General features: G+C 36.0%; 1 pseudogene; it reads left to right on the top strand.

Moving 5' to 3' along the window:
* Positions 1-3,112: 3,112 nt before the first annotated feature.
* Positions 3,113-3,967, top strand: LOC123939174 (annotated as a pseudogene).
* The last annotated feature ends 444 nt before the right edge of the window (positions 3,968-4,411 follow it).

Consider the following 4,411-nt stretch of genomic DNA (forward strand, 5'->3'; position numbering starts at 1 on the left):
ACGCAGAAAATAAATAAATAAAAAAAGCAAAAAATAAAAAAAGTACCATATCACCACCAAGGATATTATTCAGGTAGAAACATTTAATGAGGACAACACTAATATCTCTAATTCCTTAGAAAAGGACAACCTAAAGATCTGAATTTGATTAATAGGGTCTGTTCGCTCTTTACCTTCAAAATGATCTAACCAGTGTAAACATTGTTAAAAATAAAGCTATTCAGTGGAGCTACACAATGAATCATAGAACACTACATCAAAAACTAATGATGTAATGTATGGTGACTAACATAAGACAATAAAAAATTTAAAAATATAAACAATGAATTTTGGAACACTAAAAAAATTAAATAAATAAATAAATAAAGCTATTCAAAATCAAATGAATTTTGCTTCAGTATTCTTCAAGACTCCATGAGATTCTATGTAGGCATATCTGAAAAGGAAATCTGCCTTATATATGCATCAAATTTTATGGGAGAGGGGGAAGGGGGTTATGAACATTGGGGAGCGTATGTGCTGTTGTGAGTGATGCGAAGTGTGTAAACCTGGTGATTCACAGACTTGTACCCCTGGGGATAAAAATACATTATATGTTTATAAAAAATACGAAATAAATAAATATTTTAAAAAAGAAAAAAAAATTAAATAGCTCCTCTATTAAGCTAGAAATGGCACATAGTTCAAAGTTTAATATCAAAAACTACTTCTTTTTTTTTCCATTTTATTTATTTTTTCAGCGTAACAGTATTCATTCTTTTTGCACAACACCCATTGCTCCATGCAAAACGTGCCCTCCCCATTACCCACCACCTGTTCCCCCAACCTCCCACCCCTGACCCTTCAAAACCCTCAGGTTGTTTTTCAGAGTCCATAGTCTCTTATGGTTCGCCTCCCCTCCCCAATGTCCATAGCCTGCTCCCCCTCTCCCAATCCCACCTCCCCCCAGCAACCCCCAGTTTGTTTTGTGAGATTAAGAGTCATTTATGGTTTGTCTCCCTCCCAATCATGGGGGGGTAGGGGGATAGGAGAAGAATAAATGAATCAAAAACTACTTCTTTACAAAGGTGTTCTACTCAGGGCACCTGGGTGGCTCAGTGGGGTAAAGCCTCTGCCTTCGGCTCTGGTCATGATCCCAGGATCCTGGAATCGAGCCCCGCACTGGGCTCTCTGCTCAGCAGGAAGTCTGTTTCCCCCTCTCTCTCTCTCTCTGCCTGTCTCTGCCTACTTGTGATCTCTGTCTGTCAAATAAATAAATAAAATCTTTAAAAAACAAGCAAACAACAAATAAAAACCAAAGGTGTTCTACTCTGAATATTTGATTAATATCATCACTGTTTTTTACTGTAGACTTTTATATGTTAATTTCTTCCTATAAACATTTCTATTAAATGTCATTTATGAAATGAAGAGTGAGATCTAGGTTCTTCCCCAGGTGCTCTGAGTGTCCTAACAAATGTGTTTCATCTCACTTACTGCGCCAATCATTTCATGGCAACTTCACTTGGTAATTTGAAGCCCAACAGAGGAAAGAATGTGGATGCACATATAGGACTTAAATTACACAACTTTTAGAAAGTTTTTCCAGATTTATTGAAATATAACAGTATGTGACATTGCATATGTTTAAAGTGTATAGTGTAGTGATTTTATATACTGCAGTGTATTTATTTATGTGTAGGAATTTTATACATATATTGCAGAGTGAACATATATTTCTTTTTTGAGAAAATATGCCTCATTTCTAAAGCAGCAGAATACACATTCTTTTCAAATGCACATCAGACATTTTCAAGAATAGGTCACATATGTACTAGGTCACTTATCAAAAACAAAACAGCTAGGACCCAAATAAGTAAAATAACATGTAAGAGCAGATAAATAGCAACCAACATTACATAAATACAAACAATTATAAGAGAATATTATGAAAAACTATATACCAACAAATTGGACACCTTGGAAGAAATACTTAAATTTCTAGAGGGGAAAAAAACAAAAGAACAAAACTAAGCAAACAAACAAAACAAAACAAAACAAAACAAAAAACCAACACTCAAACAAACAAACAAAAATGACTGGAACGGAAGTAGAAAGAAATTAAAATTTTCAACAGACTGATAACCAGCAAAGACATTGAATCAGTAATTTAAAAAATCTCCTGGGGCACCTGAGTGGCTCAGTGGGTTAAAGCCTCTGACTTCAGTTCAGGTTATGATTCCAGGGTCCTGGAATTGAGCCCTGCATCAGGCTCTCTGCTCAGCAGGGAGCCTGCTTCCTCCTCTCTCTCTGCCTGCCTCTCTGCCTACTTGTGATCGCTCTCTGTCAAATAAATAAATAAAATCTTTTTTTTAAAATGTCCGTTTCTTGGTTTCTCTCTTAAAAACCAACCAAACAAGCAAATAAACAAAAAACTCCCAACAAACAAAAGTCTAGGGTCAGACAGCATCAAGGCAAATTTTACCAAATATTTAAAGAGTTAATACCTAGTCTTCTCAAACCAGTTCAAATAATTGGAAAGGAAGGAGAACTTCCAAATTCATTCTATGAAGCCAGCAATACCCTGATACAAAACCAGATAAAGCATCCAGTAAAACAGATATCTACAGGAAAATATTCCTGATAAACATGGATGCGAAAAATTCTCAATAGAATTTTACCAAAACTGAATCAAACAGAACATTTACAGAACCATTCTATATTATCCAGTGGGATTTATTCCTAGGATGCAAATGTGGTTCAATATTCATAAATCAATCAATGTGATAAAATACATTTAAAAAAAAGAAGGATAATAACCTCATAAGGTCCTTCCCTTAGATACAGAAATGAATCTGGCAAAATATAACATCCAGTCATGATTTAAAAAACAAAAACAAAAAGCAAAAAACTTCAACAAAGTAGGGTTGAGGGACTATATTTCAACATAATAATACCCATATATGAAAAACCCACAGTTAATATAACCCTCAATATGAGAAAACTGAGAACTTTCCCTTTACAGTCAGGAACAAGACAGGAATGTCCACTCTCACCGCTATTATTTAACATAGTACTGTTAAGTCCTAGCTGTTGGAACACAACCCAGATCCTCGCCAAATTGACTGGGGTTATGTTGAATCCTGTGAGAAAACTCCAGGAGATGGAGGGCAAGAGTCTTCCTGGGAGGATGTCCAGAATAAACATGGTAAGATCCCTGGAGTGTTTTCATGTCCTCCTTTACGTAGATCTGATAAGGTTGGAAAATCCTTAACTTGCTCTTGTTACTTAAAACAAAGAGATATTGTCATATAAAGCTAAAAGATAATCATTGTTGTTCCTTTGTCAAACTTGATTTCCTGCATGTAAATTTCATCTCACAGGGAGCCCACACCCTGCACATAAATCTATATCCTGTTTGTAATTGGATTCTGTGTAAGGTATAAAAGAAATGATTATAAGAAATAAAGACCTCTAGTGTTCATCAGTCTGTAGCCCCTGCATCATTTTGGCTCCTATCACCAGGATCATGGTGATAGGCCTTCCTAATCTGGGCCTATTTCGACCAAGAGTTCAGCATCGCAGAATTCTCTGAGGGAGCAAAGCAAGCTTTTGTTCATGTGTCCAAGTTACTGTCACAGTATAAATTTGATCTGTTGGAAGAACTTGTGGCCAAAGAGGTGCTCCATGTATTGAGGGAAAAGGTCACTTCACTACCTGACAACCATAAAAATGCCCTTGCTGCTGACATAGATGAAATTGTATACACATCAACAGGAGACATCTCCATTTACTATGACGAGAAAGTGCCAACATCCCCAGTGAAACTTTAAGTGGAGCCAGTGTGTTCCAGGTTAAGTTGGGGGATCAGAACGTGGAAACTAAACAGCTTCTTAGTGCAAGCTATGAATTTCAGAGGGAGTTTACACTAGGAGTAAAGCCTGATTGGACTATTGCACAGATTGAACATTCAAAGTTACTAGAATGATCTTTCTTGAAAAAACCAGCTTATTGGACTTCTGGCAATTACTATGAAAAATTAAGGAAAGAAATTTTTGGATGAGTTGATCTTCCCTTAGTCAAGCCTGTGTCTTACTTTTGTATTATTTTGAAATATTTCTTGTAGTATATCGGCATGATACAATAGAGCATTTTCCACAGATGCCACGTTCTATAAAACAGATCAAGTAAAAAAAGTACAACAGCCAAAAAAAAAAAAAAAAGGGTAGGAAGACCTACCCCTCACAAAGGTGACACCTAGCCTCCACATTCAGACAACAAAAACAACAAAATTAAAGTCATCCAAATCACCAAGGAAGATCTCAAGCTTTCATTATTAGCAGAATACAAGATGGTTTATGTAGAAAACCCAAAAGATTCCACCAAAGTTTTGCTAGAGCTGATACATGAGTTCAGTAAAGTCTCAAAATAA

The sequence above is a fragment of the Meles meles genome, chromosome 3 (genome assembly GCF_922984935.1).
Source record: "Meles meles chromosome 3, mMelMel3.1 paternal haplotype, whole genome shotgun sequence".
NCBI lineage: Eukaryota > Metazoa > Chordata > Mammalia > Carnivora > Mustelidae > Meles > Meles meles.